At 39.8% G+C, this 18,389-nt stretch overlaps 1 protein-coding gene and 1 pseudogene across 2 annotated transcripts in view; one reads left to right on the forward strand and one right to left on the reverse strand.

The window, feature by feature from the left end:
- The window catches only part of KIAA1217 (KIAA1217 ortholog), a 673,163-nt gene that overhangs the window by 316,777 nt on the left and 337,997 nt on the right, over nucleotides 1-18,389 (reverse strand). The gene's annotated exons all lie outside the window — the stretch shown is intronic.
- The window catches only part of LOC141576057 (AP-3 complex subunit sigma-1 pseudogene), a 35,042-nt pseudogene continuing 17,165 nt past the window's right edge, over nucleotides 513-18,389 (forward strand).

Below are 18,389 nucleotides of genomic sequence, written 5' to 3' on the forward strand. Positions count from 1 at the left end.
TCATAGGATGTATAAACTGAGGGAAAAATAAAGACACCTTGAGTTTTGGCTGTTAACCAACAGCTTCACAAATACCATGACAAAGTTTTTGACTCCCACAAAATTCTGAAAAGGACAACTACAGGACATTGCTTTGCTTCACATTTTTGTTACATCTAAAGCCACACACACACACACACACACACACACACACACACACACACACACTTGTTCGTACACACAGCCTTTCTAATATCTCTCATAGGTGTTAATGTGTTATTCAGTGCTTTTTATCAGGAAGATGAAAAGGCTTCTTGGAAGCAGAGTCATCATAAAACAGAGATTAGAGAGGTCCAAGCAAGATGGGATTTCACCAGTTTACTGTCATTAGATACCTTCCCCCCCCTCTTTTAAAGAAAGTCCATTTTCTGATTTTTTTAAAAACCAGTCAACAAATGATTTTTCCTTTTAAAAACAGGTTATGTAAAACCCCAAAACTATACACTTAACTTTTAACTTATTCCACTATCATTCCTTTCCAAAAATTTTCTCCCCCAGCTAACTACCACCAAACTAAACTGTTCCTTCCGACCCCGGTCTTATGCACATGATCTCAGGAGGTCTGTCCCTTGTACTAGCTGTCAGCAGCAACAGGAAATGCCTTCCCAGGACAGCCCCCCATTTGGGAACAGCCTGATGGGTTTTCCTGGTGATTTACTTATCAAAGAAGGAGGGAAGGAAGGTGGTGTTTTTCTCTAGCCACTCTGTTTTAGTAAAAAGTATCTTTGACGTTTTAAAAATGATTTGCCTGAAGGTCTAAAAAAAAGTCTTTTAAAGTGACAGGAAAATGATTTTCACAAAATTAGCATTTAGTCCTCTCCTGGGGAGGGGAAGAGTGGTTGACCCTGCAGTGCTAAACAGTGGGTCCTGAATCATGGATTTTATGAACAGTCTTGTCATCTGGCTCTCTGACAAAAAGCAGCAATGCTTCAGCCAAAGAAAAAGCAAATGCTTGAGAAACTTGCTTACTAAAGGTCCATCGAAATGTCTTTTCTTGCTATGACCAGGTGATTGGATATTTCGTACTCAGTGTTGAAAACATAAATGGCTTAATTAATTAAGTTTTCCCAGCTCCTGGGGGAAACCATGCTCTGTCACACTCACTTAATGACAACTCTGCTAGATCCTGTTGATTTCTGGTCACTTTCCATTATTAAAAAGTCCAGGCCAGTTTAAAACTCCAATCTCATTTGCACTTTAAATCTCTTCTCCTTCTGTCCCCTGACACAAGCTGGGCTGCAGCTCTAGGGATACCCGACATGAACAGGGCATGGTCTGTCTCTGGGCTCTTCCATGCCTCCCTCCTCTATCGGACTCCTCGGTGGGTTCGGGGGCAGCAAGGAGGGATCAGGGGAAAGCTCCCTGGGTGGTTTTCTTTGCTTCTTGGGCTAACACTGATGCATCTACTGTGGGACAGGATCTAAATGTGGCTCTTGGGTGCCTGACCGAAATTTCTGGTTGATATGGCAGGGTCTACATAGCTCCTGGAGACAGATGGGAGATCAGATTGTTGTTCAACCTCTCCACACAGCTCCCACTACCAGCAGCATCCCTCTATCTCTGCCCCTACCCCAACTCCCAGCCCCATACATGCATCCTCTTAGAAACTTGGGAGCCTTCTCTGCTAGTGGGAACTTTAAAGATGGCACCAGCCAGCCCATGGTCCATGCAAGAATCTCATCCATCCTTGCCACCCCAACCCTGTAAGCACCATTGTCTTCATGGTCAGTTCTTTTCTCTGCTTTGCTCCACCATCCTTCTCCTATTTCCTCTCCCCAGGGCAACAAGGCACAGGAGCTGACTGGCCAGCCTGACACCTAAGCAAATGTCCAGCCAGCAAGAGAGGTGCCTGTCTTCCCCTCTGGCCAGCACCCTTCTCTTCCAAGTCAATCTTCCCTTGGTTTTAAGAAGAGAATAGCATCTTTCCTGTCCCCAGGGGAGAGGCTTCCATATGCATTCAGAGTGGTCCCAATTACTCTGGGAAACACTTCTCTCCTCTTCTCCCCTTCCTGGGACACAGTTTTTGGTTCTAGTAGCCAGGCCTGTTCTTCTTGAAGCCTTAGGGATGGTGTCTGCTCTCCTTTGTTGGGGGTTATCTTTGGTGTGTGGGAAACTTGAAGTCTCTGTGTTCTCAAATTCAGTCCTTAGTTACAGATTCCAAGGGAATAGGAAAAAGGCCCAGCTGATACTCTTTTATACCACTATCCAAACATCTCCTGAAACTTGCCTCCATCAAGCCACAAGGCTTTCAAGACTGATCAATTTGTTCATCCATTTAACTGGTATTTCTTGAGTGCCTGGCTCTGTCTGTGCTGGGAACTAACTGTTGGAGGCACTAGAGATACAGCAGCAAACAGAACAGCTGGTGTTACCTCTTTCAATTTACATTCTGTTGGAGGTGAACATCTCAAACAGGTATGCCAGCAAGATGACTTTAGATAGTGCAAAATGCTCTGAGACAGTAAAATCAGGGTAGAATGATCGCAAGACCTCTCCTGATGACTGCTGGCTGGAGAAAGTGTATCTGAAGGGGAGATCATTGAACTGGACCTAAATGACTCCCAAATGCAAAGGCCCTGAAATGAGAGATTGTCTGGCATGTTAAAGGAAAAAATTTAAGGTAAGCAAGTGGTGGTTTTCCCATTCTCATCTTAGAGTTAAACCTCCCAAGATACTTCTCCCTGTCCTGTGCTTGCTTCAGGCCAGTACATGAGATAAAGAACCCCACTGTGTACTCTGTTCCTAGTCCGCCCTGTGTGTGCTAGGTCACCACAGCTGTCTCTTCAGACTTAGAGATTTTAGATATGAATGAGCACTTCCATCCATTTATTTGGGTCATGTGCCAGGGAGCATCCTTATCACAGCTCTGGCCAAAGTGCTACCCATGTCAACATCAGCCACCAGGAAATGGAAAAACAGAACTCAGAGGTTTCCTGTGCTCAGTCCCTTCCTAACGGGGTTTATGGATGAATTCACTTGCATATTAAGATTTGTATGTTACACCTTAAAACATTATACAAATAAAAATGTGCTATTGTGAGTCTTACTTACTAGACTAAAACATGGATAATGAATGAAAAAGAAACAAGGTCCAAGAAAGCTCTAGGACACCATTTCCCGAGTCAGTTTGTGACTTTGAAGTAAAAGAACCTCACTGGACTTGCCCATTTTATTAAAACCACCTTCATAACATTCATGCCCCAGATGGCATATTCCTTAGTGGCATGGAATTTTAGAGCTGAAAGATATCTTTGTGATTATTAACAACAGCCCTGAGATGTCAGATGGGATAACAGATACCCAAAAAGGTTAAGCAGCATTCCAAATTCACATAGCACTCATCATTGTCAGCGTTACCTTGAATCCAGACCTATTTACTCCCGTCCACTGGTTTTGCCTCTACATTGCAGGACCTCTAAGCTAAGACATGTTACCTGATATACATTATATCAAAGACCAGGGCAATTGTGTTCTTAGCACAGTTAGATTATAGGTGTTGGGGAGGCATCCTTCCAGATGGCCCCCAGTGATCCTTCTAATATTACACCCTCATATAGTCTCCTCCTCTATTATACCAAGGTTGGTCTATATGACCAACAAAATATGATGGAAGTGATGGTATGTCGCTTTCAAGATTAGATTATAAAAGATTGTGGCCATCATCTTGCTTTCTCTTTCTTGGATCACTTACTTTAGGGAAAGCAGCTGCCATGGTGTGAGTATGATCAGACAGCCTACGGAAAAGCCCGTGTGGTGAGGAAGTGAGATACTCAACCAACAGCCAGCAACACATGAATGAGTTTGTAAGCAGATCTTCTAGCTCATGTGTCTACAGCCCCAGCCAATAGCTTGAATGCAACCTCATAGGAAACCCTGAGCCCAAATCACCCAGCTAAACTGCACCCAGATTCCTAATACACAGAAGCTGTGAGATAATACATATTTATCATTTAGGCTGATATTTTGAGGGGGTTACATTTTGTGCAGCTTAAATAACTGATACAGGTGCAGGGCTTTGATTCTCCTAAATCATCCTCAGGACCATGTGATGGGTTGTATTACTCAGGGGTAACACCATCTTCTCATCCCTTCTCACACAGGAGAGAGACACACAGACACTTCCTCTGCTCAGGGACCTGCCTCTGCTCAATCTCTGCCATTAGGGATGTAGAGGAGAGAGGGTGGCCTTGCCAAATGCCAACAACACCTCCTTCAGGATAACTCATGGCAGGTGTCAGCCTGTGCTCAACCTCCATTGGAAAACCTGGAACAAAGATCCTGGAAGTAGTTTGATGTTCACAAAGAGTGGATACAAAGCATGGCTTTAGGCAGACTTCCTTTAAGCATGCACAGTCTCTTGCTGCTATTTTCATGCTTTCAGAGAACTGGAAATTTCCAGAGGCTGCTCTTCCCCTGCCCTGGATATGGTGGAAAAGATTTTTGAAGATGTCAGTGAGCTCAAATTGCATATTTTCTTAACCAGTTCCAGGCATGTGGACACTAAAAAATGTGCCATGTAGAACATGGGATATACTTATGCTGGTATGTCTTGTGCCTTAAAGGCATTCCTTGGCACCTGAGTCATCCTACCCTCATTTATCTCCTAGACTATGTCTTGTTTCTTCTTCAGAGATCAGTTTGAGCACACTAGATTTATAAAGATTTTTAGAGATGTTATCTAATTAGTATTGATACAGGGAAAAAAGTGGGGCAAGAGGATGGCCATGTCCTAGGTCTGGGTTGGGTCCCTGGGATGCGATCCACCAAGTGTGGGTCCTTGGCTTTGCACAGGAAAGAATTCAAGAGTGAGCCACAGTTGAGTAAAGGTAGATTTATTCAGAGAGATACACACTCCATAGACAGAGTGTGGTCCATCTCATTCAGAAGGTAAACTGGCCATGAGGTGTGGGGACCGTTAGGTTTCATGGGCTCAGTAACTTCATATGCTAACAAGTGGGAGGATTATTCCAACTACTTTGGGGAAGGGGCTGGGATTCCCAGGAATTGGGGCCATCACCCCTTGGCCTTTTATGGTCAGCCTTAAAACTGTCCTGGCACTGTGGGAGTACCATTTAGCATGCTATTGTATTTTAATGAGCATATATTGAAGCTCAAAGTCTACTGGGAGTTGCATCTTCCACCACTTTGGTGCTAACTGCTGTCACTCTTTTAATGGCTGTGCCCTGCCCCTTCCCTCCTGTCTCAGTATCATTTCTTACCCATCTCCTCCTCACCATTAGTCTTCATGCATGAGTAGAGCTGAGCTTGGTTCAACATTTCCCTTATCTCTGTGGGTGACTTTCCTGGCTCCCCACAGTAATTCTCTGAATTGAAGGGCACTTGAGACTTTGAACAGTGGGGACTTAATAAATGTCACCAAGTAGTGCCAGTGCCTGAAAGGCTGGCATGGTAAAGAAGGAGTTGGATAATGGTAATAAAGGCAACTCAACTCAGATACGAACTTTCTTTAGGGTGACTTTGCATCATAGTGTGTGTTATCCTCTCAACTTTCCTCTAAGGGAAAAAGGAAGGAAGGAAGGAAGGAAAGTAGGAAGGAAGGAAGAAATGAAGAGGGAAGGAAGATGGGAGGGAGGGAAGGAAGGAAGATCTGTGACCCACTGTTACATAGTTGGGGATTTAGGGATTGAAAAGTCTTAGGTGCATCAGTAACACCTTTCAAGACTTGGAGCCCAATCTTCACGTAGTCAGAGGTGAAGGTTGGATCAGAACTACCGAAAGGCACGACTAACAATGAGAGCTGAGGGGATATTGGAGTCTTTCTTGCCCTTCTATGATCTTCATTCCCACAATGCCTGAAATCCACTATTACAGTAACTGTTACCAATAAACATTAATGTCATGGTCTTTGGAAATGCAAATACTCTTAGGAGTGTTAACCTGTTCTCTGTTCTTAATATTTTATGCTCAAGCGATTTAACAGAACACATTTCCTCAGATCTGAGAGAATAAAAGTTTTATGGAAGAGATCCAGCCAAATCTAGACCAAGAGAGAGCTTGTGAGGACAACTGTTTCTTTGGGAAGATAGAGTCGCTCACTCATGTCTTCTAAAGACTTGATGTCAGAGGTGAGGTTGTTTGCTTTTTGAAAAGTTTACAGGTAAGGAATTAAAAGTTAGGCACTCCGAGGAATTACAAATGGAATAGTTGAATTTTAAAATCAGAATTTATAGCCTTGTGGGGGCCTGGTAATTAATGCTGTTAAATTCAAGCACTTGGGGACTACCATGTTGGTATTTCAATTTTAGCCATCATCAAGCCAGGAAGTGCAAAAGTTGAACTTCTCACAGCAACAGTAATTTATCCCTATTACACACTCTTGACAGAATTCTTCCATTCCCCAGAAATTTGTGTCTTTAATATACTCAGTTTGATGAGCTGCTTTTGCAAAAGAAGACAGCACAGTTAGCTCTTTCCAGGCAATAGGGTTACACTTTCAGCCTCAATATAGGATTCTTGGCACTTTGTTTGAAAAGAGGAGAGGTAAATCCATTTGTAGAACTTCTTCAAAGAGGTAAGGACCAAAATACAACAGCGAAATCATTGTTTAACTTTTCTCTATGGAAACAGAGCATTCAGGTTTGATGTAAAAAGATTTTTCCCAGCTGGAAGTTGAAGTTAAGAAAAGAAGACCATTCACATAGCATCAAAAATGCAAACTACCTAGGGATAAATTTCACAAAATATGTGCAATACATGTACACTGAGAACAACAAAATATTGCTTGAAAGGCTAAAGAAGACCTACATTGATGAAGAGATATATACTGTGTTTGTGGGTTGGAAGATTTGATATTGTTAAGATGTCAGTTTTCCCCAAATTGATTTATTCTGGTTGACATCTGAGAAGGTTTCTCTGTGGAAGTTGACAAGATGATTCTAACTGTATATCCAACGGAGAAGACCTAGAATGCTCAAAACAACTTTGAAAAAGAGTAACAAAATTGGAAGACTAACACTATCTGATTTCATGACTTTCTGTAAAGCTATAGTAGTCAAGACAATGTGGACTTAGTAGAGGTCTCAGAAGAGAGAATCCAGAAATAGACCTACATGGACCTGGACAATCGATTTTTGAAAAAGATACAAAGGCACTTCTGTGGGAAAGAACAGTCTTTTCAACAAATGGTGCTGGAACAACTGGATATCTATGTGCAAAAAAAGCAAACACACTTTAGTTGGTATCCTGCATCAGATAAAAAAAAGTAGTACTACATAAATCATAGACCTGCCTGTGAAACCTAAAACTATAAAACCTCTAGAAGAAAACAGAGGAGAAAATTCTTTAGAATTTTCAGAGGCAAAGATTCTTTAGATTTGACACCAAAACTAAAATCCGTAAAAGAACAAATTGACAAAATGGACTCATCAAAATTTAAAACTTCTGCTCTTTAAAAGACACTGTTAACAGAACAAAAAGATAAGTCAGGGACTGGAGGAAGATCCTTGCAAATCCTAGATCTGAAAACATTTGTATCTGGAATATTTAAGGAGCTCTCAAAATTCAACTGTAAGAAAATAAATAAATAAATAAGTGAACAAAGGATTTGAACAGATACATCTCCAAAGGAGAGATAAGGGTGATAAATTTGTACACAAAAATATTCAGCATAATTGATCATTAAGGGTATACAAATTAAAACCACAATGAGATGCATGGCTTTTAGAATGGTTACATTTAAAAGACTGATCACACCCAGGGTTGGTGAGAAAGTGGAGCTACTGGAATGCTCATACATTGCTGTTGAGAATTTAAAATGGTACAATTTGGAAAACAGTTCAATAGTTTCTTAAAAATGTGAACACACACCTACCATGTGATCCAGCCATTCCACTCCTAGGATTTACTCAAGAACAATGAAAAGTGTCCTAAAAATGTACCTGGGATTTGTTTTCATCAAGTCCGTTGAGACACACAGACACAGAAATGATGGTCAAGAAGGAAGATGTTTGACTTACAGTTCCCTAGGAACAGGAGGCATGGCACACCAGGCAGGGGTTAATCAGGAGGCAAAAGCAGTGAGGGGAAGATGCAGGCAAGAGCTTTTATCATGATCTTCGAGAGAAGGAATGAGCGAGTCAGGGTGAGCAGGCCAGGGAGGATTAGGGTTGGCGAGTTTGAAGGATTTCAGCAGTCTCCAAGGTGTGGAGGTTGCTCCTCGTTGTCTGATACCTGGCCTGGGGGTAATCGGGGCAGGTGGACTGTGGACCAGAGTTTAAGAGCACCAAAAAGGAGGTGCTGGGGAGGAGGTGCTCTGGATTGGTAAGTTTGCACCTGAAATGTCCACTTGACCGGAGGGGCAGCCTCTCCAGGATCACCAGATGTCATAACATCAGCAACACGTGGTTAATACAGAAAGCAGACATCCGTACAAAGACTTTACATGAAGGTCCAGATCAGTTTTATATGTAATAGCCTCAAACAGGAAACAATACAAATATGTGTCAAAAGCAAAATAGATGAACAGATTGTGATATATCCAAACAATGGACTACAACTCAGCAATAAAATCAAACTATTGTTCAATGCAACGACAGAGATGAATCTCAAAATAATGATGCTGGGTCAAAAATGGAGTAAGTGTGATTCCATTCATTCTAGAAAATGCCAACCAATTTACAGTGACAGAACGTAGACTAGTAGTTGCCTGGTGATGAGGTGGGATAGAGAGAGGTATTAAAAATGGGAACCAGAAAATTTCAGGGGTGACGGGCATGCCTTTATCTTGATTGTGGTGATGGCTTCCTGGTAATATACATATGACAGGGCTTATCAAATAGCACAATTTATTATTTTTTTGAAGATGAAATAAGTCTTTAATAAACTCCAGTAGAGAAAGACTTCCTGAATTTCAAAGTGGGAGAAAAAAATCACCAAGAAAAAGATTGATAAGTTTGACTGTAGAAAGAGTTGAATATTCTGTTATGCCCTCCAGGAGAGTACAATTTAAATGTGTCTAGTTCTGTAGATCATTTCTACCTCGATAATGTTATTTAGAACAACTGCCTCTCAAGGGAATGTTTTATATCCTAGTTTCTGTGGTTCTCTTATCACAGTATAGAAAGCCCTTTATTTCCAAAGCCTGAATCCTTCCATTATTGTAATCAGATAATAACACGTTCAGTGAAAAGGCAGCGTTCTAGCAAAGAGGACAGAAGATGGACAACACTATATAGGTCAGTAGAATTCATTCAACTTCCAGTCCTAATTATGCTGTAACAGACCCCTAAAACCTTAGTGACACAGTTTCCCCATCTCTATAAATTAGGTGTGTGTGTTTATTTGTTACTTTTTTAATTTATGCTATTTAGGTTTATTCCTAAAACCAAGGTGAAATAAACATGAGTTAGATAAAATGTTTAAAGCTCTAAGTTCCTCCTGAAAGAAGTCTAATAGCTCATAACCACAGTATATGTTTTTATTACCGCCAATGATTAGAGTGAAAATTCTCTAGAAAACACAGAATACAACTCCAGCAGACATAATCACAAGCGGTGCTCTCACCCTCAAAAGCACAAACTAACCCTTTCCAGGCTGCTGTTTCAGCTGGTGGTGAATCCTGGGGCGCAGGAATTTGCAGTCTTTGGTGTTAGATGTAGGAACGTTTGCTTCCAAGACCAGCTGCAGTCAATCAACCCCGGAGAGAACCAGACAGCCCCGCAGCCAGACTTCACGGCGGAAGGGGTACAAGCGCCTGTGACAGGCCAGCGGACTTCAGGGTAACAGCTCATGAAGGCGACAACAGGCCCTAAATCCCAGGAACAGTGGATTTGCACCCTGCAGGGCACCCTTCTGAGTAAGTCACCCTTGTTGACACTTAAGAATCTTTTTTTTTTTTCCAAACAAAACTGTTTTTAGGTTTATTCTGAACTCCACAATGCATGAATTTCTTTCCTTTTCTATTCTGGTCATTTAAGACTTATTTATTCATTAATAAAGAATTTAGAGAGCATTCCACAATTTCTAGGAACAGATTGTTTTTAGTGAGTAGGAAAAAAAAAATCTAAACTTAGAGTCTTCCTGTGTTGCTGAAAGATTTGGTATTGCTTTAAAAATAAAGCAAAGCAATCTTTCTTGACAAACAAGAATTTGTCTTTTTTTTTTTTTAAGGTAATAGGAAGTATAGGGTAGTAAAGTTTTTTTCTTTTTTCTTTTCTTTTTTTTTAAGTGTTAGACACTAGATGAAAAAGGCATAATATATTCTCCCTTATTTAGTCCAAAAGGAGATTTACTGGATGGCGAGGGGGATTTTGAAGTCTCACAGAAGTAACATAATCTCCCCTTTGTAAAGACCATCATTACACTTAGAGCCACTGCCTTTTTCTGTGTCCTTCATGCACAAAGGGAGAGAAAATGTTATTTGGCAAAGTAAGTTTTTTTTGGTTTTTTTTTTTTTGGTAATTCATTAGCGTTCAGTTTTGACACATACGGCAAATCTTTTACATACTGATTCATACTGAAGGGTTTTTAAAAGGCTAAGTACTTAGCTTACAAATGAGAAGGAAAGGCATTGGGGGCAGACACGGGTGCTCTCTGTCTCTCTGTGGGTATTTACCACAATAATCACATTTTATGTTTACAGCACCTTGCTACCATTTGCAATCTGGGCATTTCCAGCAAAGGCATGCCAGTTAAACTGGAGTTTAAAACACAAAAAACCACATCAGAAGAAAATCCTACCCTCATGGCACGATATACTAAATGCTGAAAGAACGAGAGACAGAGAGTGAGTTTATTATCCATCTCCAAGAACCGGGGCGTTCTGGAGACAGTGCAAGCTAAGGAGAATGAGGGAGAGAAAGGCAGTTGGAAAGCTATTCTAACCTAAAATGTCACAGAACTTGACTACTTTGGTAAGCAGCAAGGGACTTTTATTTGAAAATTGAAGTGTTTGGGGTTAGTAGGGAAAAAACACCGGATTTGGAATTAGATGAGATTCAAGTCTTGGCACCACCACTAACCCGTTGTGTGACCTAAGGTACCCATCCTCCTCTGGCCCCCAGTTCCCTAGCTTGTAAAGTGAGGGGACAGGATTAAATCCTTCCCACGGGTCTAAGTAGCATTTTAAGTCTATAGTTAAGGCACACATAGTGCATCTCACAAAGGACCCTCAATGTGACACTCAGCAAAATGTAGGGAGGAAGTTAAGCAGAGAGGAAGGCAGATGTATTCTTTCCCAAGATGAGAGAGCTTTCTCTCTCCAGAGAGCTTTTACGTCCTCACAAAGCACTCACACCCAGACACCATGACTCCCTACAGCACTGTGTCCATCCCTCCATTAGACATGTCACAGCACTGTATTGATGGGATGTCCCCCTTCCAGCTTGCATCGCAGAACCCTGAAACATGCCTGGCACATGTTAGATGCTGAATGAATGAACTCCAGGAAATCCCCTCCTCTAGCCAAATTCTAGCCCCACCTGGAGCGAGTGACATTGGGCAAGTGACTTTCTTAGTCTCTTAAAGCTTCAGTCCCCTTATCCTTAACATGAGGTTTTTATTCAATGAGGTGAAACATGCAAAGTTTGATCTGAGTAGCTCAAACTACCGCGGAATTGCAAACCATGCAATGCCTGCCTTTACAAAGCTCTTACAAACAACAGATAAAGACCTAGGTTGCTTCTTTAGAACTTAGTTCTAGCAATTGCCTCAATGGTGCCCCTCTCCTTCCTCAGCTTCAGGGACATCAGGCATCTGCATCTTTGGTTTAGTCTCCAGAACTGGAGGCCTGCTCTCAGCTTCTCCATCCTTCTGAGCCTTACCCTCCTGGTTCATCTTACTCCAGGCCCCTTTGGGTAACATGCTTGTCCATTTCAGGTGTGAGCTGGAATCCAGAATTCTCAAGGCTGCCAACCAGGCCAGTCTTGCCTCTGTGTCTCCCGGGAGGGGTAACACTCTTCAGTTCCAATTATTGAAATCTTCATGGGAAAATAGCACCCTTTTTAAAGATGTCAGCTCTATGAGATCATCTACTTACTGAGAATAAGCCACCAGAAAGGCATAAAGAGCCTAGAGAAGGAGGAAGGGGAATTGGTTCCTGATGACCAAGATCCTGGAGGCAGCCATGCCTGATGCTGCTCTGCTCTTAGTAATTTTGTTACATAATCAATGCATTATTATTATCCTTAGCCCGGACCACCTCCAGGCCAATTTATATTGATTTATGCTCCTGGCAAGTGAGAGAGACCTGATAGCTGAACTCCACCCAAACAACTGACAGAATGCAATAAATAGTAGAGGGAGGGAAGGAAGGTAGACCTGGAAATCAGTGGACCCTCCAGGATTGCTTCTGAACAAGCCCTTCTGTCCCCTCACATCTTCCCTGGTCTGGCCCACACTCCCCAGTGGACCTAGAATCAGACCAGTCCCTGGAGATATGAAAGCAAGACTTGACCATCCTCTTAAACAAATTCTCAGTGTTGGCTCTCTTCTTAAATAGGGACACACTGGTGAACAAGGTCTTCCTGCCTTCTAAAAAATGCTTATAAATGCTTTAGAAAAATACAGAATATCTTGCTATTTTACTGAAAAAGAAAATGTCTCTACTATTTATTTTTCTTACCTCCAGACATTTCAAAGTCACACACATGAAATCCAATATCTGTTTATAAACAAGCTGCCTCTGTTTTCTTACATGGAAACCGCCCCCCCCAAAACAAAAGACCTGTTCTTGAGGAAAAATTTGTTGTTAATATTATACCCTCTTATAAACTGTCAGTTCCATCAAATCATTCCCACTGGGCATCTGTAAAATCCAGGAGGCTTTAATTACAATGCCATGGGGGAACTCATGCCAAGCACTAAGCAGAGTGTTTGCAAAAGCTAAAGATTCTCACTTTTGCACAGAATGAGGTTATCCATGTCAACAATAAAAACTCACTGCCGTTTTCCTATTATTTTAAGACACACAAAAGAGATTCAGATCTGAGGATGAGGAATAAACATCTTTTAGAAATGAAAATATATATTCAGATAAAAAATAGTATACATCTTTTAAATGAATATACATATGTATATGTATGACAGAACTATTATGCTGTACACCAGAAATTGACACAAAACTGTAAACTGACTATACTTCATTATATATATATATATGAAAAATACTGTTTTTTTTTCCTTTTCAGCTTTAGAAAATGATGTCTCTATTTACTTGTAAAAGATTAGCATCAGAAGTAGCAATTCTTCCACATAATACGACATAAGTGTTCCATACTACTCAATTCAAATATGTGCAAAAAAACCCTTGAGTCTATTCATAGGAATGAATGCTGTAGTTAAGAATGCAAAATAGTTTTAGTAATTTAAAACCAAGAAAGAAAAAAGTCTCCTTGAGGGATAAATATTCCATATATGGTTTTTATTCAAAGTAAACTTATTTTTAGGGAGCTGGAAAAAAAAAACTTTTTAGCTCTTTTGGACTTATATGCTCAAAAGTGACTATACTTAAGACAATATTTTAACCTTAAGTTTTGTTTTTTTTTTTTTAACAGCACTTTGGTAATACATATTTTAAGTTTAACAGCTTTTATTTTGTGTTTTCTAAAATGTCATTGAAAAGTAAATCCAGTTACAGAGTAGAAAGTTCATTTTTTAGATGATGAAAAGATTTTGTTCAACATACATCTCTGATATTAGGACTATTTTCCCACTGTTAAGACACAGCACATCTGTTGGACAACTTACTCTCTAAAACTCTGATATATTAACTTGACCCTTCCAAGAAATCCCAAAGTGGTGCTTTCAAGGTTAAGAGAGGCTCTCTAAGAACTGAAAATATAGATCATTTTTAAAGGTTTTTCTTTCCCTACTAAACAAAATGTGTTCCGAGAAAGAAAGGCAATCCACTCTTCACCCTCACCCCATTGGCAGTGAATTCCAAAAATAAAGAAATAAATACATTTACAAACTTTTGAAGGGAAATGGGGTGCTTGTTTGATCTCTGCAATGAACACAGTGGTAGAACAGAACAAGATGTCTCACATCCATCAACCAGCAGAAGCTCCTAGCCAGACAATTCCAGAACTACAGAGAAAGGGTCATTTAAACTGCAGATCCTGGGACCTCACCAAATCTTTTCCCATTGGAATCAGAATCTCCAGGGATCTTTTTTTTGTTTGTTTTTAAAGCATGCTCCCTAAGTGATTCCTAGGTGCAGTGAAATTTGTAAGCGTGTGATGTTGAAGAGAAGGAGCAACCGTCAAATTCCTAAGGAAGCACCAAATACTTTCCAAGCAACTCTCTCTGACACGTATCTGTTTTGTGAACTTCTCTCTTCCTCCATATTTGGGAGGTGGAAGGGGGATCATCCCAGCCTATCTCCTCCTACCAGGGTTTAGCAGACAAAGGTTGGGGCTACTGATTCGCCTTGTTCAATATATCAACCAGGGAATGAATAAATTCTTGATAATAATCAGATTGTGTCCAATTAGACTCTGTTCCTCTTTAAATACACATGCTGATGCTCCCTGCAACAGTGTCTCGATTCTTTTTACAGTAACAATTTCTAAAATGAGAGTATTTCTCTCTAAACCTGATACAAATTAGTCCAAAAATGACAATGGGCAACTCTCGAGTTTTCTTCAAATATCAAACTGTATTCATACAAAAGACTTTGAGAGTCACTTAAAAAAAATACAAAAATGTACATGCAGGAGGAACTTTTGTGTGACTCTATCACTGTATCTTTCCTGACCAAATGTTGTAAGTACAAAATATAGTGGTTGATTCTTATCACAAGTAGATGTTTTCATAAAGTAAATGCTGAATTTCTTACAAAGACAAAAAAAAAAAAAGGAAACCTTTATGCTAGTTACTCAGTCAACACTTATTTTTCTGGCTTTGCTTTCTTGAAGTCCTGTTTAATATGATCCTTATATAACAATTAATGGCCAAAATAACTCATAAAAGGCCCACCTGCATAGGTGTGTACAGTGCTTAATTACAGTTTAAACCCCAAACTAATCTCAGATTATCAACACTTGGATGTGTTAATGAGCAAAGCCTAACAGCCTAGTGAAACAGACAAGGAAGGGCAGAATGGAGTTATCCTTGACCACAATGTTTAAAGTTTTTATCCCAATTTTCTAACAATTCAAGACCTGTTTGTGTAGCTGCTGCAGACGGGGCAGAGATAAAATAAATAGGAACTGCAGAGGTAGGTTTGGAGAACACGAGCTAGTTCAAGTGGAGGGAGACTTCACTTGCATTCTTCTCTCTGTGCAACTTGAAAATGTTCAATCTCATACTTAATCAAATTCCAAAGTGTTCTTTGATCTGCACGGAAAATCCAAATAAGATGATAATCATTAACTCAAATAAGTTCCCTGTTTACAAAACCATTGTGACCATTTGGCAGCTGTAAATAACTCTTTGTCCAGGATTGGGAAAATCACGAAGAAGCAGGATATATAAATTAAAAGGAATGTGAGAGGTGGGGTTAAAGAGAGAAAAGCAGATGCCCCGAGTAACTTGGAGGACACTAAAAGACAGGCTACAGGAGGACCTGAGGAAGGAGTAAGCACAAAACATTTAAAAATAGCAGAACCGTAGGAAATGGTCCCAGAAGTATTTGATCTGCCATTGTGCTCCAGGATCCTGCCATTTCCAGTTCAGAACTATAAAAAGGCATCTTTTAAAAATACATCATCTCCTTCCTATGCATTCAGTTAAAGATACTGATTACATATCCTGTTTTGTACTAGTGGTCCTTACACCCAGATTTCTGAATTTCTTCCTTTAAAAGGGTCAGTCTCATGGTACATCGCTTTCTCTTTGTGAATTTACCAGAATCGCAAATTGAGTCAATTAGCATCTCCCCCTTTCATCATAGAAGCACCAGGATAGAACTGATGTGAGGCTTGCAAACACATTTTAAAATCTGCGTCCATTCTGCTCTTAGCTGGGCTCACTCTATGTTAATTTTTGCTCAGTGTCTTTTCTTTTATCTCCTTTTGCTTTTGCTTACAAGAGATGTTGTATATATATTCTTTTGCACAGTTTTCCTATCATTTAAAGGCTTCTGAGTTACCACTATGTCACAGATAACTGATAAAGATACATACTTTGAAAATTTAGTCTCGCACTGAAGATTGAAAAGTACCATACTTTAAGGTTTGAATGCCTGCATGAATAAAAATAAAATTCTTTATGTAATACATTTTTTATGACTCTTTAAATTCTTGATTTTTAATTGAAGTATAGTTGATTTACAAGACTGTGTTAGTTTCAGGTGTACAGCAAAGTGATTCAGTTATACACATATATGTAAATACCTGTATTTTTCATTCTTTTCCATTACAGTTTATTATAAGATACTGAATATAATTCTCTGTGCTATAGAGTAAATCCTTATCATTTATGTATTTTATATATGGTAGTTTGTATTTGTTACTCCTGTACTCCCAATTTATTGCCCACCCTTCCCCTTTGGTAACCATAAGTTTATTTTCTATGTTTGTGAGTCTATTTCTGTTTTGTAAATAAGTTTATTGTACTGTTTTTTAGATTCCAAATGTAAGTGATATTATATATTTGTCTTTCTCTGCCTGACTTACTTCACTTAGTATGATAATCTCTAGGTCCATTCATGTTGCTGCAGATGGCATTATTTCATTCTTTTTCATGGCTGAGTAAATACTCCATTATATATATAATATATACATACACATGTATGTGTCTGTGTGTGTGTATATCTTCTTTATCCAGTCATCTGTTGATGGACATTTAGGTTGCTTCCATGTCTTGGCTATAATAGCTCTGCTGTGAGTACTGGGGTGCATGTATCTTTTCCAGATATATTCCCAGGAGTGGGATTGCTGGATCATATGGTAAATCTGTTTTTAGGTTTTTAAATTCTAGGTTTCTTATTTATTGCTAGATCCTTCATTTTCTCACTTCTCCATCTAGAATGTACAAATTTAAGTCTAGTTTAACGATGCAGACAGCCGACAGGTGCAGTACGTTTTACTCACCCAGAGGCTGGTGGCTTGCATAGGAGGCGGCCAGGTATCCCCAGCTCAGTGGTGACTCACTGAACCAATCAAACACAATGAGACTGAACAGGGGACACACGGGGAGGATTCTCTAGTAAGTTACAGCAGCAAAAGAAGAACAGAAAGAGAAGGCAGCTGAGCCCCTGGGTTTCTGGGATGAGAAGATAACTGTGTGACAACAGCTGTTGTGTCCAGAGAGCAGCACGACTCCAGCTGTATCCTGTATGGCCTTCCTGGTCCATGAGGTTTCTGTGTAGCTATGGAGACACTTCCCTCCTTATTTCTTTATTTAACTTTAAATGTTCTTCAACTAAAGAAAACTGTGTATCGCTGTGTCCTTTGCGACCCTAAAGAATCTACCTGAAACATTCGGTGAACTGCTCCCTCCTATTTCTCCTCTCTGCCCTACTTTTAATGGTGCAAGAAAATAATTTCAGCCTGGTGTAGATTCACGTCTTACCTCTGCTGTGGAATTATGGTAGTTTGGGTTTTTGAGGGTAGTAATAATGCATTTTTTTCTTCTTGTATATATGCTGGTTTTTTAGTATCAAGAACAGTACCCAGGGGTTCCACCCTGCCCTCCCCCTCCCCTCACTCATTTTTTATTTTAAACCCATGGGGGCTGTTGTGATGTTTTCAGTAACAATTCTTTGTCACATGACATTCTGGGAGGCTGAACTTGTTTGTCCTTTTTAAACTCGCAACAGTATTCAAGGTTGACAGTCACTCTGCCCACCTGTCTCCACCGGTATTTTTCTTTTCATCTTTCTAGCAAAAGCCCCTAGCATCTTCTTTGCAGTTTTCATTCTTTCTCCAAACCATCTCATCTATATCAAGATAATGCCTTGACACTTACCCACACGAAGGCCATGTCTAAGAATGTTGAATCATATAATTTAGCAAAGAGATCTCCTTGTCCAGGCCCCTCAATTTATATACATAAATTTAAACACTTGATTAACTTATATGAAAACATTGAGGTATGTTTGGGACAACTTGAGTATGTGAATCTACATTTTCAATTGTAAATTTTATGAAGTCTAAATCCAGATCAAGTATTTCTAATGAAAATTTAGTGTCTGAATTGAGTTGTGCTGGAGGGAAAAATACACACTGAATTTTGAAGACTTAATAAAAAGAGAAGAGTGGAAAATATCTCATTAATGTTTTTAATATTGATTATATGTTGAGATAATAGTTTCGAACTATCAGGTTAAATCAAATACATCATTAAAATTAATTTCACCTATTTCTTTTTACTTTTTTAAAATGTGGCCCCTAGAAAATTTAAAATTACATATGTGGCTCATATTACATTCCAAGTAGCAAGGCAAAGGA

This window comes from Camelus bactrianus, chromosome 35 (genome assembly GCF_048773025.1).
Source record: "Camelus bactrianus isolate YW-2024 breed Bactrian camel chromosome 35, ASM4877302v1, whole genome shotgun sequence".
Lineage (NCBI taxonomy): Eukaryota > Metazoa > Chordata > Mammalia > Artiodactyla > Camelidae > Camelus > Camelus bactrianus.